Source organism: Myotis nattereri (genome assembly GCF_964212035.1).
Source record: "Myotis nattereri genome assembly, chromosome: 4".
Classification (NCBI taxonomy): Eukaryota; Metazoa; Chordata; class Mammalia; order Chiroptera; family Vespertilionidae; genus Myotis; species Myotis nattereri.
In genome coordinates this window covers 24118316-24134851 of record NC_138079.1, presented here as the reverse complement: position 1 = coordinate 24134851, position 16536 = coordinate 24118316, and the positions used below count along the sequence as shown (strand labels likewise).

Here is a 16536-nt window from a genome sequence, read left to right as displayed (position 1 = left end):
TATATATGTAATTTTCCCATTGAGAATATTACTTCAGCCAAAGGGAAGTAATACCCTACCATGCCAGCCTTCTGATCTTTCCCAAAACTAGATAACCTGATCTAAAGTAAAAAGCTCATGTGATAAAGAAAAAGGAAATCATTGCTTCCTGAACTTAAACCTAATTATATTCACCTAAGAAGGGAAGTGACTTGTAATTAAAATGGTAATAGAAAAGCATTTTTCCTCTCTTGCATCAACACCTTTGGTGCCTGAAGGGGGAAACAGTGACAGACTTAGAGACTGATGTTCTCTGTCTTTCACCATGCCTGGGTCATTTCCCTTGAATGCAGAAGTCTTCTGGCCAAAAGGATGTGAGATTTACTTTCCTTCTCAAGCAGAGTTGGAAGAATGTGATGGATGGTGTAGGTGCTGGAAAGTATACTATTGGCTTGGACGAGACCAGGATGGGCTTCTGCATGGATAGAGAAGATATCAACTCTCTTTTTGCATGACTGTAGTTCAGAATCTTATGGAGATAAATAGCCTTTCTAATTATTGCATTGGGTAGTTAGAAGTTGGAACAGAGACAATAATCGACAAATCAAAGTTGGTGAAGACTAATTTGACAGCTTTTTCAGGAGTCTGGGAATACAGCCATAGAAGGAGTAGACACCACAAATGCCTGCTACAGAGGAACAGTCACTGTCTTCAGTGCTGTGAAATAGATTGAGTCCAGCTCTTGTGATGGATGGTCTGACCTGGTAGTTGTAGGAGATATTGCTGTATATGTCACAGGAAATTCTCAATCTATAGGTGGAGTCAGCCATTGCTCTGCTCATTGGGCCAAATGCTCCTTTCATTTGTGAATGAGGACTTCATAAGACACACATACAACATGCCTTTGACTTCACAAGCCTGGTATGCTTTCCGAATATCCCATAGTAGAAGGGAAACTCTCCCTCTAGTGCTACCTCAGTGCATTAGACCACTGCTACTCTGTCTACCCACAAAAGATCCATGCCCAGTGGCAGAAAGAGGGACATGATAAAGATTTTGCTTTGAATGATTTCAGCTTCATGATCTTCCCCTCATCCTATTGTAAACTGGCTCAGAAACCTCTAGCTCAGATGATGCTGAATGACCAGCACAGGGATAAAAACAGTATCTAGAGTGGCCTGGCAGCCCTTGGGGGTATTAAATTAGAAGATGCCTACTTTGATAAGAGATGTGCAAAAGGCATTTATGAAGGCTAGTTCTGAACTTTTAATCAGAAAACAGGCAGCTTTGCTTGTATCAAATCAAAATGGAGATATGTGCATGTCCTCCATGGGTGGCTGCCTTACTTCTGTTCTAGCCCAGGACTCACCTCAGCTGGCAGGAAAGAGGGTCAGCATGTCCTCTCCTGGTGCTGGTTTGGCTGCCACCTTCCACTCCCTTAAAGTTATACAAGATGCCACACCAGGGCCTGCTCTTGAGGAAATAATAGCAAGTCTTTGTGCTCTTAAATCAAGGTTTGACTCAAGAACTACCTTTGCTGAAAGCATGAAGGTGGAGGGGACACTTGTCACCTGGTCAACTATAGTCCCCAGAGTTCAATACATTTACTCTTTGAGAGACCATGGTACCTGGTTAGAGTGGATGAAAAGCACAGGAGAATTTATGCCTGGCCACCCTCTCCAAATGACGACACTTCGGATGGAGGAATAGGAATGTGCATTCAAGTCCAGTAGCTGAACATGTTCCCAGTCCTAGGAAAGTGCCAAGACTCCAGGGAACGGCAGCAAAACCAGAGCAGCTGTCATCAGCAATGGGGGGCATGAAGAACTTCTGTGTGGGGAAGACCCGTGTGGACCGCGTGGGGTTGGGTATGTATGGGAACGGTTAGAATGGGTTGCCTGGAGACAGTACTAAAGGGTTACATGTTGCTTAAAATTTTATGTGACTGACATGGAGCCTGGAAAACTGATATGTTCTTGGGGAAGTCTCTTAGCTTCCTATTGAGTCTAGCCAATGCTTACTGTATTCCATGATGTTAATGGCTTTGCAAAACTCCCTATCCCTCTGGCCATTAGTATGCTTGAAGCTTAGTTTTTATATGTGGTTTGATGAGTCGTGAGATTCTGACAGAAAGAAACAGAGATGCTAGTCTTCAATTTTAATTTTTTTGAATGTGTTATGTTTCCAACAAACAAGGTTACTGGAATTACCTGTGGTTTTTGAAAAAAGTTTCTAGTTCACGGAATGTGTTCTTACATGTGATAAACACAAACCCTGTTTGAAAATGGCAAGACAAACGTGTTCTTTTCTAAACTTTGTACATTCTGATGAGAAGAGTTGGGATGGTAACTGGTTCTGGAAACTGGAATGTGGCTTTAAATCCATACAGCAGTGAGGAGTGATTGCAAAGGCCCTGAGTGGAGAGGCTGGCCCTGCGCAGGCCTGGGAGGGGTGGCCTGGTGTGTTTGCAGCTCTGAGTGTAGCTCTAGGTCTGTTCCTGAATCTGTTCTTGCTGGATTAGGCTGAAAAACTGAGAAGTTACTGGCACTTGTGTATGAGTAAGCTTGTTGCTGCAACCTTTTGTACATTACTCTGAATAATAAATAAACCATTTTTTTTTTCTAGCTGCTCTTAAACATTTTAAAAACAAGGACAGGGCCAAGACACTAGGTTACTTCTGATGCTTCAGTGTTACAAATGTAACTGAAAGACTGACAACCTGACTTCATGTTATGAGGATTCTTTTCCTGTAAAAAAAATCTGTTTAATGAAAAGAAAAAAGTGATACCCAAGTTTTTACATAGTTTGATCAGCCAAAATGAGTTTTCCATTTAAGATCTGGAAGTAGAATCTAGAAAGCATTTTCTTAGACTTCTACCTTAATAAAACCATCACAAGATCTGAATAAGACTGGATAGACAATTTTGTAGATATTTTTGGTGTGAACTATGACATGAGCCTTATAGATTGTTAAATAGAGTTAGTTGGAACCAATGTACAAAATTAAATTTTTTATATTTTATTCGCTGTTAAATTCTGTGATGTTTCAGTTATCTAAAATCAATGCACACAAATATGAAATGTAATGTTTCAAATTGCAAGGTAATATGTAATGTAATGTTTATAAAACACTCTAGTTTAATATTAATTAACTAGGGGCCCGGTGCACGAAATTCGTGCACTGGGTGGTGGTGGGGGAGTGTCCCTCAGCCCAGCCTGCCCCCTCTCACATACTGGGAGCCCTCAGGCGTTGACCCCCATCACCCTCCAATCGCAGGATCGGCCCCTTGCCCAGGCCTGACGCCTCTGACAGAGGCGTCAGGCCTGGACAGGGGACCCTCATTTCCCTCCATCACTGGTTCTGCCCCCAGCCCAGGCCTGATGCCTCTGGCCCAGGCATCAGGCCTGGGCAGGGGACCCCCAGACCCCTCCGATTGCTGGCTCTTCCCCTTGCCCAGGCCTGATGCCTCGGCCAGAGGCGTAGACCCCCATCATCCTCTGATCACCTGATCGGCCCCTTGCCCAGGCCTGACGCCTCCGCCAGAGGTGTCAGGCTTGGACAGGGGACCCCCATCTCCCCCCGATCACTGGCTCTGGCCCCCACCCAGGCCTGAGGCCTCTGGCCCAGGAATCATGCCTGGGCAGGGGACCCCCATCTCCCTCTGATCGCTTGCTCCACCCCCTGTTCAAGCCTGACGCCTCTGACCCAGGCTTCAGGCCTGGGCAAGGGGACCATCATATCCCCCCAATCCCCGGCTCAGCCCCCCGCCCAGGCCTGATGCCTCGGCCAGAGGAGTTGACCCTCATCACCCTCCGATCACCAATCACCGGATCGGCCCCTTGACCAGGCCTGAGGCCTCCGGCCGAGGTGTCAGGCCTGGGCAGGGGACCCCCAGCTCCCTGTGGTTGCAGGCTCCGCCCCTGCCCAGGCCTAACGCCTCTGGCCTAGGCGTCTGGCCCGGGCAGCGGGGACCTGCAGTGGCAGCGGGGGGGCGCCGCGATCGTGGGCTTCGCTTTAGGCCCAGGCAAGGGACCCCTAGCTCCTGGGACTGCCAGCTTCGACTGTGCCCAGCTCCCATCGCTGGCTCCACCCCTACTTCCTGCTATCACTGGCCAGGGCGGCAAAGGCGCCTGATTCTCCGATCATGGCTGGGGGGCAGGGCAAAGGCGGCCCCAGGGCCACCTTTGCCCTGCCCCCCAGCTCTTAGTTTCCCCCTGGGTTTCCGATCACTGTCAGTGGCAGGGGGCTTCTTCTTGCTTTCCCTTTCGCCTCCCTGCATTGTGCCTACAAATGCAAATTAGCCGCCATCTTGTTGGCAGTTAACTGCCAATCTTAGTTGGCAGTTAACTGCCAATCTTAGTTGGCCGTTAACTGCCAATCATAGTTGGCAGTTAATTTGCATATATCCCTGATTAGCCAATGAAAAGGGTATCGTTGTATGCCAATTACCATTTTTCTCTTTTATTAGTGTAGATGGTATTTTGACTTGTAAAGTCATAATTTGTTAAAATGACTTCATTTTAACATCCATTGATATAGATTAATAATGGAAGTTCAGGCTTAAAAGATTGATGGGAAATGGTGCATGCAATAATTTTGCAAGTATTGGGAGTTCCGTATGCTTCGAAAAGAGTAATTTAACTTTTGGGTGTCAGCAATGGGCGGGCCTAGTAATACTATCACAGAATTAACTATATACTTTATTAACAGTGAGGTGAATAACTTGGAATAAAATTTTAGGGAAATATTTTTAAAAAGAGCTTTAGAAGTACAGTGAAGCCATTGCTTTGTAATAACATGTTCAGCAAAGTTGGTAAGAGAAATTTTTACTAGAAGTTTTTGCAGGCATTAAACACAGATATCTGGAGGTAGGAGTCCGTAATCTAGGGTTTTATCTAATCTCCCTTTAATTAAAGAGGAGAAACACTTTAATTTCAACAGAATCTATGAAATGCTTTTATCATTTCATACACATTGCCATGAGACTATTACGGTTAAAGGACATTGGATTGTTCCTTTTTTAGGTCAATAACAATACCTTCCATTTTATTGAATGTTTACCTTATGAATGCTTCACATACATTATCTTACGTATCTCTACAAAGTAATGTGGTTGATATAATTACTCACATTTTACAGGTGAGGAAGCGGTGGCTAAGCATGTTCAAAGATGTTCCCAAAGTTACAAGCAATTAAATGAGTCAGTGTTTGAATCCAGGTTAGTGTGAATTCAAAACCTGAACTATTTCCCACAACATTTTAATGACTGTCGTGCAGTATCTCAAGATATTCTGTGGGGATGGTATTTTAAAGAGTTCCTTAAGTCAGCATTGGCATTGGTTTCTGCTGCATCTTCAGCAGTATCCTATTAATTGGGACTTCTTAATGCTAAAACTGTGAGGTTCATAGGCATGATGCACACCGAGGTAGGAAAGGTTCAATTTGTAACTTAAAAGTCGCTTTTTCAGATCTTTAATTTGATGGTTAGAAAGGAAATGAAACTATAAATTGAACCCATTCTACTTGCTTTTTGGTCTGGGTAACTTAGTCTTAGTTATGTTCCTTTCCTGATACTATTCTTTTTCCTGTTCAGGAAGTAGTGTAATTGGGAGGGTAACAGCCCTTTATATGTAGGACTATCTTTATGTAGCATGCATGGTTCAGCCACTTAGAATTCAAATGAAACTTAAACCATAATTTAAATTAATATTTTACTTTGGATTGAGTGCTATGGTCTGAGTGTCTGTGTCCCCGCCAAATTCATATTTTGAAATGTTAACCCCAAAGATGATGTATTAGGAGGTGGGTCCTTTGAGAGATGCTTAGGTCATGGGAGTCGAGCCTTCATGAATGGGATTAGTGCCTTTACAAAAAGAGATCACAGCCATCCCTTCATGTGAAGACACTGAGAAATCTGTATCCCGAAGAGGGCGTTCACCTGGCCATGGTGGCATCTTGATCTCAGACTTCCAGCCCCCAGACTGTGAGAAGTAAATTTCTGTTCTTTATAAGCCGTTCAGTCTGAGGTATTTCGTAATAGCAATCTGAGTGGACCAAGTTTTCAAGTAGGAAGACTTGCTTTTCACGCATTTCCTTATCTGAATATATTCTAGTCATTTATTTTTTAGCTCTGAGTCATGCCTACTTAGCTCACCATATACTTGAATATCAACTAGAGCCAAGGGCTACTTCTTGGGTTTGTCCTGTCAATTTCTAATTTAGGAAAATGGGATGCAGCAACCTTCTTGTACTATTTATATACATTCACTACTTCTACACCTCTAAACCCTCAGGGACATTCAAGGAAACTTCACACTTTTGTGTCACTTTCTACTTAGATTCAAGGCCATCAGAATTATAATTAATTTGCATTTAGACCCCTGTGTAAGGGGATGTCACTTCTTGACTTCTTGGAAATGCTATTGTATGAAAAAAAATAAAAAATAAAAAAAATAAAAAAGAAAGGGGCATTCGGTGCTCTGTATACATTTAATTAGAAATTCCAGTTAATTACTCATTATGTTCATTTACATTCCTGGAATTTTATAGAGAAAATAGTTTCTTCCACTTTCGTGTCAAAAAAAAAAAAAAAGGAAATCTGTTCAGCACAGGAAAGCATTTTATTTTTTGTAGGATCAGATCCTTAAGTGACCTTTGTTAAAAATACTGATGTTTCTCAGTGTTTCCCTTTCCCTTTCAGTTGTTAAAAAGCAACCCAAGTCTGCAAAGAGGCACATTTTACAGTTAGAAACACTCAAAGCACAGCATGGAAGAAAATACACTTTTATTTTTTTAAATTTAACAAACACTTATATTTAAGTGCTTTAAAATATCAATTTATTTAATCCTTATAATAACCCTACGAGACCAAATATTGTTTTCCAATTTTACAGATGTGACTACATCTGTGAATAATGTATGATAATATTTGATATTTGATAATGTCAGAAGGGCGATGACAAAAAGTTTGAGTTCTGTATGCAGGTTTGGAAAAATAGCGGAAGTATTGACTATTCGCTTCTTTAAAGTGTTGCTACTTCTCTCTGTGGCCGTTTTCTGGGCTTAATTTCAAAGGTGAGTAAAATTTATATTTTGAGCAGCTTCTTGAGAATTCTGGTGGACAAGCTCCTGAAGTTAATTCTAAAGATGAACTTAGTATATTACGTTCTGCACCAAGGTGAGACACATTGTAGTGGAGCTCCAACATGGTTTCATTTTTATAGCTAGAGCAGCGAATTAAAGGAGATTTCCTTTGCTTTTGAGCCATTCTCCAATTTAATTGTTCACACTTGTATAATAGGTGCTAGCATAACCTATTGGAAAGGAGAGCAAAAAGCAATTGAGTCCTCTTTGTTCCTTAATGACTGTGTGATTTTAGGTAAATCCTTTTCGGATTTTTGTTTTCTTTTAAGTAAAACAAGAATAATGACACTTTTATTTCCCTGCCTACCTCCTAGGAGTAATCTATGATAAAAACTCAAAAGAGCTATTACTCCTGAGGAGAGGCACCGTTGTGCACCCCCTTTCCTTTTCTTCTGTTTTGAGCTTATGTTAGACTCCTGGTAATATCATCCACTATTCCTGCCTGAACGGCATTTGTGATTTTGATGGACAAGGAATACTTGTGATGTTTGCCAAGCATCCTAGTACAAAATCCTTTGATAAAGGCAATATTTTAACACTTTTCAGACTGCAGGAGCCTTCTCCTTGAGATTGCACCTGCTTTGATGTAATGGGCAGAGAGGTTAACTTCTTTATTTTTTTTACACATATAATTATTAAATGTCTACCAAAAATGAATGTATAGGAAATAATATGTGTCGACATGGAAGTCAATTTACAATCCCCCCGCTTTAGTTTTTGCTTTACCTTTTCTTGGCCCCTGCCCTCACAGACATTATTTAAATTAGATGAGATTCAGCCCAGCCAGCATGGATCAGTGGTTGAACGTGGACCTATGAACTAGGAGGTCATGGTTTGATTCCTAGTCAGGGCACCTGCCCAGGTTGTGGGGTCCATTCCCAACCGGGCCCCTGCAGGAGGCACTGATCAATGATTCTCTCTCATCATTGATGTTTCTCTCTCTCTCTCTCTCCCTCTTCCTTCCTCTCTGAAATAAATAAAAATATATTTTACATTAGATGAGATTCAGTTTCCTCACTTATTAAATGAAGCTACTAGTATCTCTTTTATGCTATGAAAATCATAAAAGCATTTTTTCCTTATTGATATTTAAAGATAAATGATGGTGATATTTAGAAATGAAACTAGTAAAATGGGTGATGGTAACCTATTCAAGTTTTGCATGAGCAATAATGCCATTAGTCCTTTTAATTTAAATGATGTTATAGTAAATTAACTATGTCTCATCTTCATTTTTTTGTTTTTGGAAAGCCAAGCTGTTAATGGGAAGTTACTTGTATCACAAAAACACTAATCCAGGTATTTTCTCTGGGCTTCCAAAAGTTGTAGTTAAGTTTGGATTCCTTTGCAGATTTCCTTCAGTGTCCTGCAACCATGGTATGGAAAATGCTCTTTTTCTTTACTGTGAGCCCAGGTCAAGATAACACCACACTCCTACTCAACTCCCCTTTTCCCTCTATTGATGTCTAAATTGAATTTATCATCCTTTCTCCAGAAAGCCTTCTTTTGAATTTTCTGTTTCTTACATATTGTAGGATGGAAAACTAGTCATCATGAAATCCTTCCCCATTACCTTGTTCTCTCTTCCTCTCCCCTTTGCCCAGTGTAATCAATAAATCATCAAGAACCACTGATTTCTTCTTTCTCCTATTACTTATATGTGCTCTTTTATATATATTTTTCTTTTCAAACGTTGAATAAATATGAGGATTAATGTGTCAGTGAGTGAGATGCTATGGAGCAGGAGAAGTAAGGCCACAGAAATAACCATTGATAAAATAGCCTAAAGTTAGTGCTAATCATGACTGCAATGACAAAAAAACCAATACTTTCCTCTATGAAACAGACTTGAAGAACAGTTTGGAGAGGAGCATGCTGTTCAAGCACTTACCAATTAACATGGAAATTAAAACAAGTCGTGGCTGTTAGTGTAAGCATTCACTAGTGTACCCATATCAAGCAATATGTACTATAGTATTCTAGTTAATAACAAACTTAATGACCACAATAAAATGCTAATTGCAATAAAATAATAGTTTTTGGTTGTCTTGTGTGTGCATGTTGTATTGCATATTTGTATGTAGGCAGTGCTATTGTAAGATATACTATTATAGATATAAGAACAATAGCTAACACATATTAAACATTCTTTTAAATCATTTTTCAGTCAGACTCTTACTTAAATTTTATAATAGTTTCATGCAAGAGGTACTATTATTATGCTCATTTCACAGATGGACATGTCTGAAGCACAGAGCAGTGACTTGTCTAGAGCTGCAGAAATCTAGTAAGTTGCAGAGCTAGGATTCTAACCCATAAGGTCCAAATGAGAGTGTAAACTCTATTTCAACACATGTTCCTATTCTGCCTTATGAGAATTTTATCATGATCCTTTGTAAGCAGTCATACTATTTATAAACAGTCATACTATAAAGCTTGTTAGGAAGAATCCCCAATAGGGCCTAAAATATAACTATATTATCAGGGTAGTAATACATAACTGACTAATTCATTTTTTCTGTTTATTGACACTTTCCACATTAAATTCAAACTGTGTGTGCACAGGTTGATTAGAAGTCACTGTGTGGGAGATGGATGAATGGAAGAAGGAAGAGCAACCTGGTGTATGTGGAGGGATTTAGGAATTTGGGGAGGGTTAGAATTGGGTTCCATCACAGAGTCTGCCTTGAGGTTAATCTTTCAGCAAGCCCAATGTAATCTGTGCTTGACTCTTATGTGGAAATTTGAAGAGTGGTTTCCTACCCCACCAGAAAATCTATGGCATATTATGGCTGTTGTAGAACTTAAGTGTATATGTAGGGCAGTGGAGGCAATTCTCAACTGGAGGCAATTCTCACTCATCCCCTAAGTGGCATCTGGCAATTACTGGAGAAATTGTTGATTGTTATGATTGGGGGAGGAGGAGCTACAGGCATCTATCAGGTAGAGGCCATGGATGCTGCTAAACATCTGACAATGCATGGCAGGCTCCCTCACCAGTAAAGAAGCATCTGAACCACAATGGCAATAGTGCCACTGTTGGGAAATCCTGATATGGGGGCTAGGTGCTACTTGCTATATCAGCACAGATTTCAGCAAATGTTTTTTAGACACAGTGTAAATGCTTAACCATTAACAGGATGCACCATACACCATAAGGTCCTAGCAGTAATGGTGATGGTAAAGCTTCCTGGTAGCTCTGCATCTTCATGTGGGAAAGTCTGGAAGAAATTTGGGTCATTGATGATACAGAGGTATTTGTGGGGAGTTATCTGATGACCTCCAGAAATAGTAAGGAAATCATTTGGAAGAAAAACCAGAGATGTTTTTCCCTTCTCCCTTTCTTCCCCTCACCTAACTTTCTTCTTTTTTCTTTTCTTCTTCCCATTTTCTTCCCTCCCTCTCTCCCTTCTATCCTTCTTGTCTTTCTCCTTTCAACCAAAATAATTGTGCATCCATTATCTTTTAAGCAATATGTATAGATACAAAGATGAAAAATAAATAATGTCAAAATTTAATAAAAGTGTTTTAGAGTGTCATCCTATATAATAAAAGCCTAATACACTAAGTAAGTGTCTGGTCATCCGTTCAACCAATCAAAGTGTAATATGCTAATGATATGCTAAGGTGGCTCAACCACTTGCTATGACATGCACTGACCACCAGGGGGCAGATGCTCCAACCAGTAGGTTAGCTTGCTGCTGGGGTCGGGCTGATCAGGACTGAGCAAGACAGGCCAGACATGCCCTGGAGCTCTCCCACAGTCCCTTCCTGGCTGGCTAACGTCCCGCATTCCTCCCTGGCCCTGATTGTACACTGGTGGGATTCCTCGGCCTGGCCTGCACCCTCTCACAATCCAGAACCCCTTGGGGCATGTCAGAGAGCCAGTTTTGGCCTGATCCCGCAGGCCAGGCTGAGGGACCCCAATGGTACATGAATTCATGCACCGGGCCTCTAGTAATAGTATATGAATCTATCTATTTAAAACATTACTAGAGGCCCGGTGCATGAAATTCATGCATGGGTAGGGTCCCTAGGCCTGGCAGGTGATCAGGGTCAATTGGGGCCTTCCTTTGTTCTGTGCCGCCCCCTGGTGGTCAGTGCAAGTGGTCAAGCTCCTGTTCAGTGGAACACTCAAGGGGACAATTTGCATATTAGCCTTTTATTATATAGGATAATGATGAAATCAAGGGCACCAATTACGTGAATGTATGGGTCAGCCACATTTGTTCAAGCAAAGATAACCACACTTTTTCCTTTGTTCCCAAATTCAATACATGTGAGCTCTCAGAAATGTGTACAATTTGATCACAAGGAGAACCAGATAAGATGGTGTGGATATTTCTGTGTGAACCTACTTTCTTAAATAGACAAATTAAAGTCCACATTATACTGGCTAATCACTCATATTCTACACTTAACAGAGAAGATTTTCATTAGTAAACAAACAGGAAGTTCAGGTATTGACAACTGTTTCTTCCGTTTTGAAATAAAACTGGGAGATTGGGGGAGGTATTGACTTCAATAGGTGTATTTTTTAACAAAACTTTTCTAATCAGTGGAAAGTGGCCTCGTGTGTATATTTCTTTTTAGAGAAAAGTTATCTATAAATTTGTTTATAAATACATTTTTAGTCATTATCTTCCTGGAATATTCTGCTGAAACCAAAAGGAACAGGCAAAGCTGCAGAAGAACCAGAAAGAAAAAGAAAAAGGCAAATATTTCAGCAAGACAAATGCAAAGCAAACAATGAAACAAATGAGGTTACAGACAACGGCATGAATGTTAATGAGCATAATGCCATATAGTGGGAATCTGCTAATTGCATAGTTGAGGGAATTGAGAGGACATTTCCCTAACAGTTTGTTCTTGTTGTTTAAATTTTTTTTAAAAAGATATTGCAGGATGGCCCGATTTAGTTCCAACATTGTATTATGCAGCTGCATCACAATTCCCTACTGAAGTTCTATGGAAGAGTTGAGCCTAATTTAGCACAGTTGGTTTTTTTGCACGATACCATCAAGATCAGTAAATGAATACCCAAAGCATGTGTGAAAGGCTGAGAAGTTATTGCAGTTTTGCAACCAAGAACTAACGAGACTTTGCAGGTTCACTAATTTGTGAGAAGGGGAAAAAACACTATATACAACAACAACAAACCCACATAAGAGTTGGTTAACTTTGGACATTTGCATTTAACTTCAAAATGTAGTTCCAACACATTTTTATTCATAATGATGAAACAGAGAACTTTATAATTTTACCTTTTTATGCCAGTATAGTTGACATACAGTATTCGATTAGTTTCAGGTGTACATCAGTATTTATATACCTTATGATGTAGTCATCATGAAAGCTTTATAGTTTTCAATCAAGGGAATGGGTCACTTCAGAAGTCTTATTTGTTTTTATGGTATCTTGAGAAGGAAGACATCCTGGCACTCTTAAGATATAGCTAATATGACACATCATGGAGCTAGACTTATGTGAGACATTCAGTCCCCAAACTATGTATATACTTACATCTGAATTCTTTCAATTTCAGAAGAGATTTTCATGGGAAAAGACCTATGCCAACAATCTGCTCAACATAAGCTCTTTTCACAGGGAGGAAGAATGATGTTTGTTTATGTACTTATTCACTTATCCCTTCCCCAAAGATTCATAGAATGTCTATCATGAACAATATAGAGTCTCTTTTATTTGGGGTTCATAGTCAAATTAAAAAGACAGACATGAAACTAATGAACAATAATACAATTTGGTAAGAACTAAAATAATTATGGGTCTATGGAAAATAATGTGCCTAAGAGAGAATGAACTCTGCCTACATGAATGGGGAGATTTTATGGAAGTATTCACACAAAAGGAAGGGATGGGAAGACCTATAAAAGATTATCAAAATTTCTTTAGACAGAAGATAGGTATGTGCCATTGAATGGCGATTCACCCACGTGTCAGATACTAGCTAACTTAAAAAAGATGAGCTATAAACACCCGTGAGTATTCTTGCCAGTTACTCTGGAATTCATCACCATTTCTGAACCTTAACATTGCCAGAATACACTATTCTCACTATCTTACCCTGGCATTAGTATTAGACTTGATGTTACTTATGTGGGCTCTGTCTTTTGATTCCATGAACACCTAACCACTGTCAGTAATTAATTTGGTTACCATAAAGGTCGGACACCCTTGGTCTTCCTGAGAAGAGAAAGATTCAAGGAAAAATTACGTATATGCAAAGGCACTGAGGCATGGTGAATTGTTAGTGTTTCCAGGAATGTAGTTCTTTTTGTCTGGAGCACAGACATGTGTAGGTCAGATGAAACTGGAGACAGAAAATTATTTTTTCTACAGATTTAATAAAATAATTTGGATGGTGGGGATCCACTGAATGACTTTAGGATAAAATGAATTAGATTTATATATCATAAAAATGACACAATAGACAAATAGGATAGAATAGGGGTTGGTGATATAAGCTTTAAAAGTCAAATCGAGAGGTGGGGATGAGTTTCAAGAGTTTTTTAGGAAGTATTATCTCAGGACTTGATTTCTTTTCTGACTCATTGAGCTTCTGTCTTATACTCATGATAGCAACGAGTGGAGGATGATTGCCAGATTTTTCATTTGAGGTAAAGAATGGGCTGCCTTGATTTTATATACACACTGTATAGACCCATTCACCACGTTACTGCAAATTTATCAGTGTTTACTTGTCCAGCTTTCCCAAGAGACTGTGAGCATCTTCATCTTAGATATTTTTTTTAATATATTTTATTGATTTTTTTTACAGAGAGGAAGGGAGAGAGATAGAGAGTTAGAAACATCGATGAGAGAGAAACATCGATCAGCTGCCTCCTGCACATCTCCTACTGGGGATGTGCCCGCAACCCAAGTACATGCCCTTGACCAGAATCGAACCCGGGACCCTTCAGTCCGCAGGCCAACGCTCCATCCACTGAGCCAAACCGGTTTCGGCATCATCTTAAATATTTTTGTTAGCTCATCCATCTTTGTGTAGTCTGTCCTTCCTAACCTCCTTTCCTCCCTCCCTCCCTCCCTCCCTCCCTCCCTCCCTTCCTTCCTTCCTTCCTTCCTTCCTTCCTTCCATTCTTCCCTACTTCCTCTTTCTTTGATCTTTATGTCTTTCACTTCTACTTAACTATAGTGCCATACAAGTATAACATATTCTTAAAAGAATGTTTTACAAACAGCATGTTTTTAAAATTAAATTTCTTGGGGTAACAATGGTTAATAACTATATAACTTTCCAGTGTACAACTTCATAGTATGGCAACTGTAATACTATATGAGGTGCACCTATACTCGACTACATGCTCACCATCTGAAGCCCAGTCTACTGTCCAGCATCATTTATTGAGGTTTGCTGCCTAGATAAAGAGAGAACAAGTCTTAGCATGACAGCGAGTAGAGGGATTATAGAATCTGGTATAGCGGTTTCGGAATTACTAATATAGTCTTTGATTATACTTGGAATTATCCAGAGGGAAATTATATCAAGGGACTATAGAAACAATTGTCAATGATTGTGGATATTGTGGCGTGTGCCATGCTAAGTGCCTTACATGCACCGACTAATTTAATCATCTCACAATTTAATGTGTAGTTGTTCTTATTGATGCCATTTTAGAGATGAGAAAACAAAGAGCTCCATGGAAAGAATCTTGGGAAGCAACAGATTTTCCGAAGTGGGTGTAGGGTTAGGGATAAGCGAATGTGATAGAAATGAGATGGACAGAGTTAGGAGGAAAATCTCTGCACAGAGGAACAGGCCCAACGGCAGGACCCTAAGGAGCAACCATGTCTGTGGGACAGGCATGGAGAGGGGTCAGGTGGGGCACTGAGAAGTGGTCAGAGGTTTAGAAGGAGAACCGGAAGAAACAAGAAAGAATTTTGAAAAGAAAAGGGTGAGTTGGTAGGCGATGCCTCAGACTGTGAGAGGTCAAGTTATTTGGGGATGAAAGGAGCCTTGAATTTGGCCATTAGGAGCTTGTTCTGTGCACTGTTAGCAAGGTGGTAGAGGGATGTGGGAGTAGTGAGTAGCTGTCGGAAGGGAGGCAACACTGAGGAGCTCAGTGGTGAGCAGGAGATGCATAGGTCTCTAACCAGAAGAGAAAGAGATTAGAGGCTCTTTTTTTTCTGTAGAAAAGAGATATATTATTTTGTTTATATATAAAGGCTGAGGGGAAGGAGCCACCAAGGGTGGTGAAGATACAGAAGACAGTCATAATTGACAGAATAATATCTTAGAAAGTGTTGGAGGAGATGGGTCAAAACTATAAGGGATAGAAGAAAGGACACTTCCTTTCCTTGTTCCTGGAGTTCAAAGCAGGTTTGAAACACTGGGTAGCATGGGGGAGAGAAAGTGTGAAGAGAGAGCAAGGAGGTTGGGAAAGTTTGGTATAAAAAAGCTTTTCATACTATTCCTCATGCAGAACTGGGGCAGGCTGTAAAGTTTTATATATTTTTTTTCATAAAGACAAATAAATGTAGTACATCTGCATAATATGAGTTTGTACTAAAATGAGCCTCACTATGGTGCCTTTTTCAAAATTAACAGATAGAGGCATAAAGTGTTACAGAAAGTAGTTTCATTTAATTTACTGTATTTCATTTGTTTAACATGGCATTTGCCACTGATGTTCCTTTTGCTATGATAACCATCTACAAATTACTGTGCTTTCTTCCTCAGAAATTCACTCTTTTTGAGAAGAAAAGGATTAGCGTATTTTATTAGACTTTTATTTTTAAAAATGTGTATTTGTGAACATAGAACATACAAATCTATATATTTCTTAGCACCATTCATACATCCATATATTATTGATTGAGTCAAATTAAACAACAACAGAAAAGCAAATGAAGGCAAAAGGGATAGTGTATATAGTAGCTTCTGCGTAAAATTCAATAGAAAATGAAAGAGGTTAGATTCTTGTATTGTATAATGGGTTCATTTTAACTATTTTTCCTCCCTAGGAGAGGAGGCTTGGCTATATTAAAACCATTTGGTAGCATGTCTCAATGACATTTGAAAGAAATACAATTCCTAAACATGAGGATGAGGAGAAAAAGAAATATTTTTTCCCCTTAAAAATGTTCATTTTTCTAATATCTTATTCAACTCTAAAAGTAAGGTATTTTGACATATAGCATGCCATTTAGCATGCCAGTAGAAGTTGTCTACATATATATTCCAGTTAAAAATTTGTTATTCATTATTGCTCAATCATTTTCTGGCTAGAATGTCAAACCAAGATAGGTTTAAATGAAGCAAAAAGAAATTTCTCTATTATCTGGATCCAATAAACAAGTATTTTGATAAAGAACTGAATATTTCCATCTGATGGTTTATTATGGGAAAAGTAGGGCTATTTAAATGAGTCTGA

General features: G+C 39.8%; 1 pseudogene across 1 annotated transcript; it reads left to right on the top strand.

Annotated features, from left to right (window-relative positions):
* The first annotated feature begins 304 nt into the window (after nucleotides 1-304).
* On the top strand, nucleotides 305-1893 carry LOC308518119 (hydroxymethylglutaryl-CoA synthase, cytoplasmic-like; annotated as a pseudogene). The gene is made up of 2 exons: nucleotides 305-749; nucleotides 865-1893. The product of its transcript is annotated as a hydroxymethylglutaryl-CoA synthase, cytoplasmic-like (transcript).
* The last annotated feature ends 14643 nt before the right edge of the window (nucleotides 1894-16536 follow it).